Here is a 17527-nt window from a genome sequence, read left to right as displayed (position 1 = left end):
AAGCATAACATCCATTTGGAGCACTCTTCAACTTCAACTTCATATTCAAGAATAAAACTTTTTGCTTGTGGTTGTCAAACATCTCGGTCTGCATATGCACTAAATGTATCTTCTTCTTCTAATTCTCATGAGTGGCTCATTGATTCTGGAGCTTCTTATCACATGGCCAAAAACAAAGCCATGTTTTCTTCTTTAAATGATTGTAACACCAAAAATATATATGTTGGTGATGATAGATCTCTTAGTGTGGTGGGGACTGGAAATGTTCATATAAATGTTGCAGTAATCGTTATCCGGATATTATCGGCAAGGGGAAAAAATCAGAAAAAAAAAAAAAATCGAAAAAAAAAATCGGTAAAAATCGGGAAAAAAATCCTAACAAACAAAAATATTCATTTTTTTCAATTTTTTTAATATCTAAAGAATCTACAACATAAAATAAATACATTGACACATAAATATGATAAAGTAACTAATATATAAGATGTGTAATATCATTTCTAGTGCTACATCACACATAATAGTGAATCATGTCTTGAATTGTAAGTCCTGATTCCTGAGTCCCAACTTAGCTTCAAAATATCAACAAAAAATATAATAATGTATCTCATATCATGAGTCATAATGTCATATACAATAAAAGGAACCAAATAACTAAAGTCTAATACCACTGATTTCCTCTGCCCCTCTAGCTGTGGATGCCAGTGGAGTTGGCAGTGGACTTTGCTGTGCTCTAGAAGCTGAAGAACTAGGAGCTACATGAGGTAGACCACGTCCTCTACTGGTAACAGGGGTAGCCTGGGTAGGTTGTGTCACCTCCTCCTCCTCATCAAAAACATCGTCGAAAAAAAAGAAAAAAAAGGATAGTGTGGTAGGGACTGGAAATGGAACCTAGTCAGTTGGCAGCTTTACCTCAAACCTGTGGCCAGAGAGTTCCTCTTTTTGATGGCAGCCCGAGAGTCACAACAAAAGAACATATTGACAAGGTGGTTGATTTCAATGAATTAGATTAGGTTGATGATGACGATGCCAAAATGATTTCTGGAGATGTGAAAAAATGGTTCTGTGGTTTAGCAGTGGGCTCCATTGATACTCCTCAGAGGTAAAATGAGTTGTTCTTAGCCAGATTGTGGGAAAAGAAGAATCCATTCCAGATCTTGGCGGAATAAAATACATTGAAAATAATTCCTAACGAGGCAGTTTAGGAGTTTACTATAAGGTTCAATCAGATTTACAATTCCATTCCAGATAACATGAAACCTCCACCTGATTTGTCGCTTCAACATTATCCGGATGCTTTTGATCTGGAGATGGCTTATCAACTATGAGAAAGAGATCCTGCCACTCTGGAATAAATGAAAAATAATGCAGTGAGTGTGGAAGCAAACTTGATGATTAAAAAGTCTTAGTTGAAACATGAGAAACTAGAGAAGAAAGTAAAAATCAAAGAAGAACCACCTTCTTCCACCAATATCAAACTAGATGCACTGATCATAACCATGGAGAGGATGGCCGACCGGATGATAAATTCAAATAGACCTCAGGAGCCACAAGTTAGAAATCCAAACTTCAGAAACCAGCAACAACCTCAGTACAAGATAAAACAAAGAGAGCAGAAAGATTCTGAAGCATTGACATCTCAACAGCCAATTCGGACACCCTTGCAGCAGAATTATGCTCAAGGAGAATTTGATGATGAAACAGACCTGATTGTCAAGGAAAACCACTTATTTAGGGAAGATTACCATCCCATTTTCTTGACTGAAAATGAGAAGTATGTCGAGAAGACGGAGGAACCTAAAGATGAAGATTACATACTGGCAAATGACTATGCATTGGAAACCCAATCAGATGATTATCAAAGAGGATACTTGAATGCACTCAGCTCTCAGCAGAAGCAATATTCCTTGAGAAATAGAGATGTCTCGATCACTCCCATTCAGAAAAGGACATCACAGCAGAAGGATACTCAACCGAAGACAATTCCTCAAGGAAATCAAAGTAAAGGCAAAGAGCTGGTAGCAGCTAACCAAAGAAAAGTAAATTAGCTATCTACAAGCAGTCCAAACAAGGATCATGATAGTCAGAAGAAGGATTAGACACCAAGAGATCTGCGCGAGAAGAGAGACATCATCCAAAAAGAGGTAGACAAATCTAGCTCATTCAATTTAGAAACTGAAATCTCAAAGTTGAAAGTGTCAATCCCTCTTACTGAACTTGCCAAAAATAGTCATTACAAGTCTGATATAGTTAAAATGTTGAAAGATGACCCTATGTCTGACATGGTTAATGTTGAAGATGACCAACTTGAATTGATTTTTGGTCTAGCCATAGATGGTTAGTCAGAAGATAGTGAGGTTCCTCCATTTTACCTGAGTTTATGAACCCATCAGTACATTCTTCATAACTCCATGCTTGACTCCAGAGCATCCCATAATTTAATACTCAAGGCCATCATGGAAAGGTTGGGTCTAGACACAACTCGTGAATACCATGACTTGTATTCTTTTGATTCCAGTAAGGTTCATTGTCTTGGTCTAATAAAAGATTTGGTAGTATCCCCTGACCAAATCCTGATAAAGAATGTCTTAATGGATGTGGTGGTAGCTGATATACCACCACGGTTTGGTATGTTATTATCAAGGTCCAGGGGAGTGAAATTAAGAGGCACACTGCAGTTAGACTTCTCCTATGCCACTATTCTGGTTTTCGGGCAATTGAGGAAATTGTACCAAGAAACCAAAATGAAATTCATGATAACTAGCAAGGAGAAGCCCAATAATCATCCTATAAATGTTGTACATACAGATTTAGAGTCATTTATTTTATATAATGATAGTGGACTGAATGATATAGATAGTCAGCTTGTGGAAATTAAATATGTACTGGAGATTTCCAATTGTATAAGGACAATTTTAGATCAGGAAAAAGAAAAGCTGCCAAGTTCATCTGAACAACCATCGGACAAGGCAGAGAAAGGCTCTGAACAACCATCAGAGAAGGTAATGGAAAATTCAGAAAGCCATGAAGACAAAGTTCAGAAAATTGACCCAAAGCAGAAACAAGATTTATAGCCTTTGGAAGAGGAGCATGGCCTTTGGACCATGGACTTTGATGGTGCTCTTGGGAAAGATGGAGCAGGTATTGGCATTTGGATTCGAAGTCCACATCATCAGCAAGGTGATCTCCCTCACAATGTTAGATTATGTCCATACAAGTTAGCTTTCGATTGCACTAACAATGAGGCGGAGTACAAAGTGCTGATCACAGGTTTAAAGATCTTGACAAGATTGGGTGCACGGAAAATTTCCGTGTATGGTGATTCAGAACTTGTGATCAAGCAATCTAAAGTTGAATATCAATCTCACCATCCGCGAGTGAGACAATATAGAAATGATGTTTTAGATATTTTGAGGATGTTTCCTGAATATACACTTTCAGTTGTACCAAGGAGTGAGAATCTTATGACGGATTTGTTAGCTACCGCTGCAAGCAATTTCAAAATCCTCATTTTTTCAAACAAGAAATTTGAGATTCATGTAAAGTATCGGCCTTCTGTTCCTGAAAACTTGTGATATTGGCAAGTATTCTGGGATGACAAACAGGTGAATAACTTTCTTTAGAGTGAAGGAGAGTTTGAGAATTGTTCTATGAATGAAGTTTACGACAAATATGATCAAGTCATTGAGGCAGCTCAAGTTGATATACTATAGCTAAAGGATAGCAATATTCCCAAAGGTATTATACTTTTAGAAGACTTGTTTGATCAGGATGATGTAGCAAGGAAGCCTACATTGGTTCCTACAGAGAAAGGTGTCAAAGATGAAAACATCGGAACAACAGACAAGCAAAATATGATCAAGTTGTCCAAATCATTATCTCCTGAGGTAAAAGAGAAATATATTCATTTATTGTCTGAATTTTCTGATGTTTTCGTGTGGGATTATGTAGAATTGAAAGAGTATGATAAGAAAATAATTCATCATACCATCCCAATCAAGCCTGATCAAAAGCCCCTTCAGACAAAAACTAAGAAGGATTAACCCAAGACTGCTGCCATCCATAGAGAAAGAAGTTAACAGACTTTTCAAGGCAAGCATAATTGTTCCTATCAGATTTTCCGATTGGATATCAAATATAGTTTTGATGAGAAAGAAGAATGGGGAAATAAGGCTTTGCATAGACTTCAGAAAATTGAACAAAGTATCTTTGAAAGATAATTATCCACTTTCCAAAATGGACCATATCCTTTAGAGAATTGTTGGCGCTTCTCGGCTGTCACTTTTGGATGGCTACTCTGGTTACAATCAAGTTTTAGTGCATGAAGATGATCAGGACAAGACAACATTCACCACACCTTGGGGCACATTCAAATATGCAAAAATGCCATTCGGTCTAAAAAATGTAGGGGCCACTTTTCAGCGTGCCATGGACATAGCCTTTTCCAATGAAAAATATGTTTTCTTGGTTGTATACTTAGATGATGTAACAATGTTTTCACATTCAGATGATGAACATTTGCATCATTTAAGAGTCATTTTTCAAAAATGTAGAAAGTTCAGAATCTCTCTCAATCCGAAGAAAAGTTTTTTTGCTATCGAGGAAGGCGAACTTGTCGGCCACATCATCTCGAAGGACGACATCTGGATTGACTCGTCATGAGTAGAAGCCATTCAACAAATTGATTTCCCTTGCAGCAAGAAAGAAATCCAAGTATTCAATGGTAAGATGAATTTCTTACGTAGATTTATTCCTAATTTGGCTGAACATCTTAGAGAAATGACCAATACATTGAAAAAGGATAGTGATGTGAAGTGGTCTGAAGAAGCCTGCAAGTCCTTTCATGCGATAAATCTTGCCTTAACCACTGCCCCTATGTTAATCAGTCCCGATTACTCTGATGATTTTATCGTATTCTCTTTTGCTTTTGAGCATACCATGGCAACAGTATTAATGTAGAAAAGGGATAAAACTGAGTTGCCAATAGCATTTTTCAGTCGCAACATCAAGGATGTAGCCCTTAAGTACAACATCATTGAGAAATAGGCCTTGGCTTTGGTAAGGCGGTGAAATATTTAAGAGTTTACAATTTACATTCGCATACTCTTTCTTATGTGCCTAATGCAACGGTAAAAGAAGTTATTGTGCAAAATGTCCCGAAAGGTAGAAGAGGTAGATAGATAGCAACATTATTGGAATATGATCTTGAGATTAAGCCTACCAAGATGATCAAGGGTCAAGGCTTAGCCAAACTCATGGCTGAGTCAAATCTCCATGCTCTAGATATCAACTTTGTAGCAACATTGTCCGACAATCAAGAAGAAGTAGATCTCATTTAGGTATCTGATATCTTTCTATCATCTCCATGATATTATGATATTATTTATGTTTTGCAACATATAAATCCCGATCACGAAATTGTTACAAGAAGCGAGAAGTGAAGAGAATGATATTCAACGTTGGATAAATCAAATGATTCCCCTAAAACAAACATGGGATGAGGTATTTCAGAACACCTCTAAGCTTCATGAGAGGATAAAGAGAATCTATGACCGGAAAACAAAGGAGGATGATTTCAAAATTGGAGATGTGGTGCTTCGTTGGGATTCCAGAAACGAAGACAAGGGTAAGCATGGTAAATTCGAAAATATGTGGAAAGGCCCTTATCAGATTTCATATTTCCGAGGAAAAAATGCTTTCTTATTGGATGAGATGAATGGAGAACCATGCTTAGGAGGACCACTCAATGATAGGCTCCTTAAGCACTATCTTTTCTGAATTGTCCCGGTTTCATTGTACAAAACAATTTAATTTTCTGCAAGTTTGAAGTAGAGAGTCACTAGAGTTCGGAGCCTGAAGTGAAGGTCATGGAGCTTCACTGATTTTTTTCCATTATCAACGTTCAGTCATCAGTTATGTAAGTCAATTTTGAGTCAGTTTGTGTCATTTGAGTTGTCATAATTCAGTGATGCATTTCAATATAAGTTTTTTACTGTATTGGCCCACATGGTTAGGCACTTGTTCTACTGTGTTCTTGACACCTCCAAGGAGCTGCCATCCCCAATAAGGCCGATGTTAGTGTCATTATTTGCATACTGCCATAAGTGATCAAAACTCCTCTTTTATCTCATATTAGGGTCCCATTCTAAAATTTTGGTCATTCCACCTAGGTCCTCATTCAAAAATTTACTCACTGATGGTAGCTCTATTTTCAAAAGCCCTACTCTCTCTCTCAAAAATCAATTTTTGCTGGCCCACCTTTATGTGTCCTACTGAGCATACATTGACCATAAAGGTTCATTTCATCATGTTTCGGGTTAGTCAAGTCCACTTGGAATTTTCTCATTCAAGGTCCCATTAGGTCACTAGGTTCCATTATTTCAAGGTTCAATAATACTCCATTTCACTGCATAAAGCCAACAAAAAAGTATAAGAGTGAGAAAAATAATATCGTTTTGTCATTTGAAAAGGATTGGTAAACATGTGACTATGTTTGCCTAAGTTCCAATTTTAATTCCAAGTATCAGTTCTTATTTCAGAGTGTAATTTTATTTCAAAAAATAGATGTAATATTTTTTCTAATTTATGTAATTTTATGTTCATTATATGTAATAAGTTACTATTCCTAAAGTTGTCAACTCAAAGAACTATGTGCCAACTTCATCCAAAGCCAATTCAAATGTGAAGAATGCCAAAACTCCATGCATCATTAACCTTCAAAAAGAAAATCAGAGAGTAAAGGGAAATTAGCAAGCACTTCAAAAGGAGAAATGAAACATTAGAAAGTGGGTGTTGAAACTAAAGGATCGAATTCATTTGAGTATAAAGGTCCTCCTAGCATCTAAATCAACTCCATTTGCCTCTTGTCATTCCTTGAGCAAACACCAAGAGACCTTTTTTTTTGACAATTTTGGGTGAAAATTAGCAAAACAGAGCAAGTGTTGCGTGTTCTCTTCAGGTGCTGCGCGTTTACCCGACGCTGCGCATTTGGCACTGCACGTTTACCCGATGTTGTATGTTTTCCACGGGCACTGCGCGTTCCCTTAAGGCGTTGCGTGATTTCCAAAGGCGCTACGCACTCCCCACAAGCGTTGTGTGTTTATCTAGGAAAGCTAAAATCGCCTCCTCAGCTCCACCAAAGTGCATTCAACCTCTTACAAGTAAGTAACCATTGCAAATCACATGTTTTTCCCCCATAGAATCATTCCCAAAGTGTTTTGAAGGTTTGTTGAAGATTTTGTTTTATTCTCACATATAGACCCTAGTATCTCCCTAAAAACTACCCATGCACCCTCTATTCCTAAATCTTAACTCCCGTATACTCTCATACACCCCATACACTTCCCTTTTCCCTAAACCCTTTTATCCCAAATACTCTCTAAACCTTTGTATCTAAACCCTAAGTCCTAGGTACTACAATTACTTAGGCTTCCAAACCCCTACATTGCAAATAATTTCCCCCATCCCAAAAAATCTATCATATACCCCATATCCTCCTCCATTACATACATCCCTTCTCTCATCTTCTTCATATTTCCCCTTCCCCATTTCATATTCCCAAAAAAACACATTCCAACTACCTTATACCTCCTTAGGATTTGATATTACAACACTATGACAGAAGAGGAATATAAACCATATAGTGAGGAAGAAGAAACAAGGGGAGAAGAAACATAGGTCAAGAAAACACACAAAGAAGGAAAAATACTCATATTTGAGCCCATAGATCTCAGGTAACTCTTGGCATCTCCTATAACTGTGACATCCTTCAAATATATAGGCTGTTATGGTTTCTGTGAACAAGTTCAGGCAGTCCAACACCATCCTATGTTGAATAGGCTCTTCATATCTAAACTCCAAGACAACCAAGTCACTTTAGCAGGTGTCACTTTTAATTTATCTACTTCCATTATATCAGCTACCACTGGAATCCCGAATGTTGGGGAGAAATGGTTTAAACAAGGTGATTTGGAGAGACATTATTATGAGCCCTATATTAAACCTAGATATAGAAATGATAGAAAGAGGTTGTTTCCTTTCTCTTACCTCCTGGATAGATATGTTCCCATGATGAAAATCATCATGAGATACTTTACTTGTGAAGGAAGGTTTTCTAGACTATATACCTATCATATTTGGCTACTCATGCATTTAACAAGGGTTAAGACGCTCAACATGCCTTATTATCTCTTCGAGAGCATTAATAAGATGGCCTACATTGCCCAGAAAAGAGAGTATAAATATCAAATGAATAGTCTCCTTCATCCTTCCCTCATTAAAATCATAGTCCTTCATAATCTCAAAGAGCTCAACATTGCATGGAGTACCTTCATAGCCAATCCCATATTTACTGATTCATCTACTCAGAATGTTCAAAGTATCCCTTCAGCATCTCACCCTTCCACCTCCATTCCTCCATCTCAGCCCATAGATCATTCATCCTCATATGATCAGTCACCCTTACCATCACCTCCGTCATCACCATTTCATGAGCATATCCATTCACCTAACAGAGATGAAATCAGAGAGCTGGAACAAATTGGACAGGTTGAGGCCATCAAGCCCAAATGGGCTAATTTGGGCACTTTTTCACACATTTATTAGAGAGGCCATAGGCAGGTGTTTTCCCCACAAATTGTGGGAGGGGCCTTACCTTCTTCATCAACAAAGTAGTTACAGAACGGCAAGGAAACGATGACAGAGACATATATTCAGCATGAGGAGGAAGACCTCCATGAGATAGAGCAAGATTTTGACATGGTTGACCTAGGTGAGCATGATGACAGTGACAGTACAAGCATTTTCATCAAAGAAAAAGATGCACTCATTTGGGAGCTCTTAATCAACCTGTAGAGGGAAAAATACATTATCTCATATTATGAGTAGGAAAATAAGTAGCTTGAGGCCAAACATGAGGTCATGGAAATTAAGCTCGTCAAGGTACAGAGGGAAACAATTAAAGCCAAGGCATTGCTATAAGAGGCCTATGATAGTTATGGTGAACCTGAAGAAGAGAAAGAAACTAGAAAAAGACCTAGAACTAGAGGGCTGAAAAGAGCTCTAGAACTAGAGAAACAAAAGGAGGCTGAGCTTGCTAATGAGCTCACATGGAATGAGAAATTTTCCATCTTGGTCAATGAAAACTAGGAGCATTGGCTTGATAAGGTCAATCAACATCTAGAGAAACTCCTAGAAAAAGCTAACCAGCAAAATGAAATTCAGAAGAAGATGGCAAAACACTATGCCAACAGAGAAAGGATTGCTAGGGAAAAACTCAAAGCTGCAAAGGAAAGAATTGAAGCCCTAACTCACCAAAAGGAGAAGGAAAATCTTGAAATACTTGCAGAGGCTTCACTCCAAGCCTAGCTACACCAAACCTCAACTCCTTAACCAATTTCAAAGTCCCTTAGCATATTTTGGCAAAGATATGTTTTCTGTGTTTTTTCGGCAATTTAAATATCCGCTGCATGGTCAAATGTGCAGTGCCTAGGGCGTTGCGCACTTTTTTAGGACACTTTTTGGAGGAATGGAAGCCACCAATGGATGAAAAAGGACCAATACATCTAGGGAGACCATGTTTCCAGCCCTGGAATGCAAAACTGATGGGTGGAAAGTGCAAAAGACTACCAAACAATCATGTCTCTGCCCTCTTTTTCAGCCAGGTGTTGCGCACTTGACCAGTCTTAGGAGAATGGATTTTTGGAGGGTAAAATCAAGCCCATTTTAAAACTAAAGGGATATTTGGAAACTTGACTGGATAATCTTTCCAATGAGTCATCCTAGGCTCAATTTGGACACCAGGAAGGCAGGCAAAAGTGGGTTTGAAGATGGCGCTGCGCACTTGACAGTTGGCCTAATTTTTCACTGTTCTTCTCCAAATTTTATTTTTTACCAATGGGAAACCAATATTTTACTGATTTAATTGATATGATTGATGTAATTAGGGTCTTTTACTATTACCTTGGGGTAAATAAATTAGGTTAGTAGTCTTCATCAGGTTAGATGAATCAGTTGCAATGTAATTAGGGATGAGTCACTTTGACCACCCTACACTCTAGCTATCAGTTTAGGTTTTGGTTGAATTTCTCCTCTTTTCATGGATTCGACCCTTGAGGTTGTCAGGAGTTTGTTTTTATGTCTATATCTACCCTTTCTTCACTCTTGGAAGAGGTTGGACTCTATTGGATGTTGTACTAGTGTTTCAGACATAAGCATGGAATATATTGGATGAGTTGCAACTATTTTGGTGGGATTCCTGTGGCATGGTATTTTGATATTTTTTCTTCTTCAATTACATGTGTGTGAAAATTTTGTATCTTCCATGATCCATTTCACTTCTAAATATTTTTGATTTTCAAGTTGTGATAAGCGGAATTCATCTTCTATGCTCAATTTTGGGAAAATCATCATAATTTGTTTCATTTCTTTAGTTTAAAAAGAATTCATGATTTCCATGCTCTTTTTAGCACCTCATCAGTCTAAACCATTTCATCAATATACTACAAAGTGTTAAAGTAACTTTCCTACCTTTCCCCATCAGATGTTTGCAATTCTGATTCTCTTTTTCCATGACCTAGTTCACTCTCTGACCTAATTCACTCATCCAATGACTACCCCAAACAAAATCAAATCAAAACCCTAAGCTACTATATCTAACCTAAAACCCTAATTCATCCAGCCCTCTTGATTGTGATCCTTTGGAGAGATCCCTCTCTGGATTGGTAGGGATAGCTACCAAGTCAAAAGGTTGGTTTGTGGTTACCTCAGCTGGACTCTTCCTCAGCCTTGGAGATCCGGAGGAGTGATAACAACTTCCATCCTAGCGACGGGTGCAAATATCTCTTCAAAATCTATTCCTTCAACCTGTGCATACCCTTTGCAGACCAATATTTCGTTGTTCTTGGTAACTCACCCATCCTCATTTAGCTTCTTCTTGAAAACCCGTTTTGTGCTAATGAAATTTTTTCCCTTCGTCGTGGAACAGATTCCCAAGTATCATTATTTTCAGTTTTATCCAACTTTTCGTTCATAGTTGCTACCCAATGTTCATCATGACTAGCTTCTTTACAGCTTCTAGGTTCATATGTGGCCAAGAGAGCAATATGGTATTGTTCCGGTGTTCATAACTATTGGTTTCTTCTAGTATCTATGCCTTCATTGATGTCCCCAATGATATGATCTGAAGGATGGTTCTTTTGATATCATTTATTGGGAGCTTTCAAAGGTTCCTGATGTTCATTTCTTGTCTCTTGTTAGTTAGTTGTTTTTTCCTCGTTTGATTGCACTTTTCTGGGGCTTCCTCTTTGGCATTTTCTAGTTTTTCCTTTTGTGTCTTTGGTTCGCTTGAATTAGTTTCCTTGTTCAATGTTTGGTCCAGAAGCTTAATCAAATATTACATGGATGCTTTCAACTATCCATTTAAGTCTCTGATTATAACATGTATATGCTTTTCTTTTGCGTGAGTAACCAACAAAGATGCCTTACCTACTTGAGAGTCAAATTTTATTTTCTTCCGGTCTTCCCTTTTAACGTGGCATTTTCTTCCAAAGACTCAAAAATGTTCGACATTTGCTGGTATTCCCCTCTATAGTTCATATGGAGTCTTATCACAGTTGCTTCTAAGCAATCCTCTCTTCAAAATGTACATTGTCATATCAACTTATTGAACCTAAAATTTGCTTTCCAATTTTGAATCATTCAACATTTTTCTGTTTATTTCTTTTATTGTTCTCTTTTTCCTTTCAATGAATTCATTTTGTTGTCATGTCCTAGCTACTGAGAACTTCCTTTTTATTCCATGTTCCTCACACAAATACTGAAATTCTTTGGATGTGAATTCTCCACTGTTATCCGATCTCAAACAATTTATCTTCAAATCTTTTTCATTTTCAACCATTTCCTTGTAGATTCTAAAACATTCAAATGCTTCGGAAATTTTCTTCCAAAATTTTTCTGTTGTCATCTAAGTATAATCATCAATCATTGGCATGTATAACAAATAAAGTGTGTATACTCAGAGGAATGATCTGATACTAGTTTTATGAAAAAAGTTCATATATGCAGCAATAATATTCAGAATACTTCGAAGACAAGAACATCCAGTGTAGGACAAGTAATTGTATATTGAATATTATATAAAAGAATTGATGAGATATTGTGAATGTTACAAATGATGCCTACTTATATACCTAGGCAGGTGCCTCTTCATGAATGGTCATGTCTTTAAGACACGCCTGTTCAATACTAATGACTATTTAGTTAACCATATTATGATTATTGTTTCTTAGATTAATTTTATTATTTTCTTATCAGTTATATTCATAACATTGCCTTCCTCTTCAAAAAGGTTTTTCCTCAAAGCTTACTCATGAAAGGGCTTGATTTATTTTCCTGTTTTGAATATCTTCTTGTCTTGGTACTTTCATATTTGTTGATATAATAAGATATGATCCTCTGAGTGATAAACAAAATTGTTAGACTGAGAATGGATCTGACCATTTTAGATTATTCTTCTATGGAATCTTTTGGTCTCTGGAAATTTGTAATGATTTGTTATCATAGGACCGGATTCTGCAAACTTCAGTATTCCTTGGAACATAAATTTTTTGCTTCCATTCGGAATGGTTCAAATATGTAGAATAACTTAATTATTTTCTCTAGTGATCCATATGTCGATAAGGAGTTCTTCTGGTTGGAATTTCCCTTATCTTGTGTGTGGTAGTTTCCTAATTTACTTCAGGTATTGTTGTTGTTGAGTTGGCTAATGAATCATCACTTGGAATTTCCATTGTTTGAACTGAAACATCTGAATATGTTTTAACTTATAATGGTTTCTCATCTTCTTGAGTTGTGATATTGATTGGATCGCTATTTGTTTCTTTACCTTCAACTTGGATTGTTAAAACTGGAGACTTCAACACTTCTTATTGAGTAAGTTGTTCTAAATTATCATTTAGTGAATTCTTGTCACTTTTAAGCTTCTTTATTTACGTAAGAAGGTTTTGGTTATGATTCCTTAGACGTAAAATCTCTTCTCTTTCTGGATTGTTGACTTTATTCTTAGTATCCTCCTCATCTTTTAAACTTTTGATTTGTTCTAATAACCTTTTATTAAGGCCTTTTAAGTGCAAATTTTCTTTTTCTTTTTCTGATAGGCTTTCATTGAGTTTCTTCTTGAAACCTTCATTTTCTTGTTCTAATTTGTGCTTCTTAGTTTTACACTTTTTGACTTGTGCAAGTAGTTTCTAATTATGATCCTTCAAACGTGAATTTTCTTCATTTTTGTTAGATATGACTTCTTCAAGCTTCTTTTGCTTCTTTAACATTGTTTCTTGATTCTCTTGTAGAATCAGTTTTGAAATATCCTTAAGTTCTTTTGATGAAGGAATTGTTGATTCTAACTTCATTGTCATTTCCTGGAAGGTGATAATCTTCTTCTTATAAGGAAACATCAATATTTTTTCTATTTTTAACATGAACGTACCCAATTCTTTTAACCAAGGTTGACCAAAAATTATGTCAATATTTGGGTTAAACATAGTTACGACACATAATTGAGATATGCATTCATAGTGGTCAATTATTATTTGTAAATCATTAATTTCATACTCTTTGTCGCAAAAAATATTTTTTTCTTTCTCCTATGCTTGACTCTAGAATTAATAGCTGATTAGCCAAATTAACACTAATGCAATTTTTCTCATCACTTGTGCTGATAACGATATTAATCTCCTTACCTTGGGTATTCCCTTTTAATATAAGTGATCTACAATTTGAAATTGAAAGAATGTTATAGGAAAATCTTTCTTCCTTCAATATTTTCAATTATTAATTTTTTTTTCTAAATTTATATAATTTTTTTTAACTAAATAATTTTTTTAAACTTTTTTTTAATAAATATCTCTTAAATTTTATCCCTTAGATCTCCTTGAGTAAACTTCAATTTTTTTTTTTTAATTATTTTTTATATAACCTTTTTTTTTCACAGTTGATTTGTTTTTTTTTTTAACAAATATTTTTATTTATTTATAATAATAGTAAATTTTTCCAATAATTATAATAAAAATATATAACTATATTATATAATTTTGTTATATAACTTATAATTTTGATTAAATAAACTATATGATATTAATAACAAGGGATGCATCAGAAGGGTTTGACCGATGGTGATGGTTAGCAACAACATTGGCCGATGATGAATTGGGAATGGTGTCGACCATATGGCCTTGGTGGCCACGGTTGTATTGTCTTCTGTGTTCTTTGTGTTGTATTATATAATATTTGTTGTTACTTCATATCATCTCACAAAATAGTGGTGGAATTTTCCTTCACAATGCAAAATTTTTGTTTTTAAGGAGAAGCAAGCACGGGAGGAGGAGGAGCAAATTTCATTTGCATCGAATTTCTAGAACGATGAAGAATGCAAAGGCTAAGAGGATTGTGGGATTAATGGGAGAGATGCAGTGACTAGTGGAAATGGGTTTGGGGGTGAAATATGATTGTCAGAGAGATGGTCGGGCAAGTCAGATGGTGGTTACAAGGAGATTCAGTGGTTGTGCAGTGATTGTTGCAGGTGGGATGATGGCGGCAGAGAAGCAGCTATAGGTGAGAGGTTGCGGCTTGATGGAAGAAGCGGCTATAGTTTCCTATCAGAGCTATTAATAGGGAGTATGGTTTGCAACTTGGGAAATGGCGGCTAGGACAACTTGTCGAACGGTGGTGGTGGCCACAGGGAAGTGTGTGTATATATATATATATATATATATATATATATATATATATATATATATATATATATATATATATATATATATATATGTGCTTCTTTTAGTTATTTTTTCTATTGTATTTCGGTATTTTTTTCACTTTCTTTTTAACTTTTATTTTTTGTTTTTTTAACCTTTTTATTTTAATTTTTAATTTTCCATTTTTTTTAGTTTTTTTAATTAATTAATTTGTTTTCTCCCTTTGAATTTCTTTTTTCCTTATGCTTCTTCTTATTCTTTTTTTGTTATATTTCTCTTTTTTTTGTCTTATTTAATGGCCAAAGGCCTCAATAACGAAAACAAGAAACAAAGAAACTCCAAGCTTTAGGTAGTTAAGCATTTGATCGCGACAACAACTATGTTGACGAAGAATTTAATGGCCAATGGATGGGATTGGAGAACATGGTTCTGATACCAATGTAACAAATAAAGTGTGTATGCTCAAAGGAATGCTCTAATACCAATGTTACGAACAAAGTTCGTATATGCATCAATAATCTTCAGAATACTTTGAAGACAAGAACATCCATTCTAGGACGAGCAATTGTATATTGAATATTTTATAAAAGAATTGATGAGGTATTGTGAATGTTACAATGAGGCCTGCTTATATACCTAGGCAAGTGCCTCTTCATGAATGGTCATGTCTTTAAGACATGCCTTTTCATTACTAATGACTATTTAGTTAACCTTATTATGATTATTATTGTTTACATTAATTTTTTATGAATTATATTCATAACAACATGAATATTTTTTCACCATCTAGTCCTTTAGTCTTCATCGGTTCACACAGATTAATGTGTATAAATTCCAATGATTTTAATGTGGAATGTTCTTTTATCTTGAATTCAAATCTTTTCTATCTTCCATGTCTGCAATGTTTACATGTAGCACTGGCAGGTTTCGAAATCGATGACATTTCTCTCACAACCTCCTTTTTACTAATTTTGACATGGTTATCAAAGTTTATATGTCCCATCCATTTGTGTCAAAGCCAACTTTTGTCTTCTTTTGGCGAGAAACAACCTTTAAAATTCTCATTGTTATACAGGAAAATACCTCCTCATCAGCTTAGAGGAGGAATTCAAGCACTTGGCTGAGATATACCCCTATTTTAATCATTTTTAAAGCTATAATGCACATTGTCAAAAGGTTCAGAGCATTATAACGCAACCCTTAGATTAGTAAACTATGTTACTCTAGATATGAACGCACTATGCTTTCATTAGGCCCGCGTTAGTAGAATTTCGCATGGCCATGAGCAAAAATCACAAGTTAACTCACCATGAATCCATTGTTTACTCAAAGTTGACTCTAAAAATATGAAAATATTGCCTCAAGTTCATTTATTGATGTTTCCTATCCTAATAAAGACTAATGAATCAGGAGAAAGTAATAAAGTAGAAAGAAACATCTTCCATCCTTTGTATTTTTCCCAATGTGAAATAGTGAAGAAATTGGTATCTTTCATGGCCTCTCGTTTCCTATATATGGAGGCTAAGCCATTGAAATCAAGATCGAAATCCATGCTTATTATGCTTTCAATATATTGTTTGAGAGAGAGAGGTTGAAGACCTAGGAGTTGGAGGAGGTCATGCTGCAACTATCTATTGTTGTAACTTTCCTTCATCTTTTGAATATATATATCTATTGTTGTTCCTTCCATATCATTGTCACTTTCTCATGTATGTTGTGCTCATTTAATGATAACTTGGAAGATGGTCTACTATTTGTATGTTCAATAATGCATTTCTACTCATCCATTGATGTTTGAATTTATTATTATTTATATGATGTAAATACTATATTTGCTCTCTTTTGTGTGAAGGATCAATCTTAGGATCTAGCTAGGAGAAATTCTCATCCACACCGATTGCTCCAGCTGATCTACATGAAAGGGTCATCAAGTAATCCTTTATCATTGCTTTGTCAATTTTATCTTATTGTTTGCATTTTTGAATGAATTAGACCATCACTTGATAGATCCCTTGATTTGTTTGCCTTATGTTCTGGGAAATCTGAGAGGGTTTTCTAGTTTTTCCATCCAAGCTTAAATCCTTATAGAAGAATTGGCAACTCCACTGGGGATCATTACAGGTTCCTAATTTTGTTTATGCCTCCTAGATTCTGAATCCCTGCTCTTAGTCTCTCTTGTGACCTGGATTATTCTTTTTTCGAGCAAATTCACTCTGATGCACCCTCCCAATTATTTCTAGTGCATTTTAATGCAGGTTTCCTTTGTGCACAATGTGTTACCCTAGCTGTTAATGCCCTTTGTGGTATAGAAACTCACGTTAATATCTTAAAACACCATTTTCCACCCAGGCTGTGGATTTCATTGCCTTCTGCTTTGCTTGTTTGATTGGTCCTTAGGTCTGTACTGTTTGAAGCTCTAATTTTTCTAGTTGCATCCATGCATTTTTTTTCGAAAGTATAGCTTAATTGCATCATTTGAAAAAGAAAAGAAAAAATTTACTTTATGTCAATTTGGTTTGGTTTTATTAGTTTTTTAGTCAGTTTCTATTTCAAGTTTGAATGCCCACATATGTTGTGCAATGTTATAAGCTGCATTATGATTGTTTGTTTTGGAAAAGATGTCTATTACTCTCTCTTTTTAGAATCTCTTTCTCATCGAATTTAATTGAAAATCATATTTTCTGCATGGTTTGATTCAAGTCTCACAAACTTCACATGTCAACACCCTTCCGAACACACTAATAAAGTACCTTTAAAAGTAACTATGTAATAAAAGAAAA

This window comes from Pinus tabuliformis, chromosome 5_1, assembly GCF_031772625.1.
Source record: "Pinus tabuliformis cultivar Carrire ecotype Pingquan chromosome 5_1, CPIR1, whole genome shotgun sequence".
Classification (NCBI taxonomy): domain Eukaryota; kingdom Viridiplantae; phylum Streptophyta; class Pinopsida; order Pinales; family Pinaceae; genus Pinus; species Pinus tabuliformis.
Note: the sequence above shows the minus strand (reverse complement) of the source record.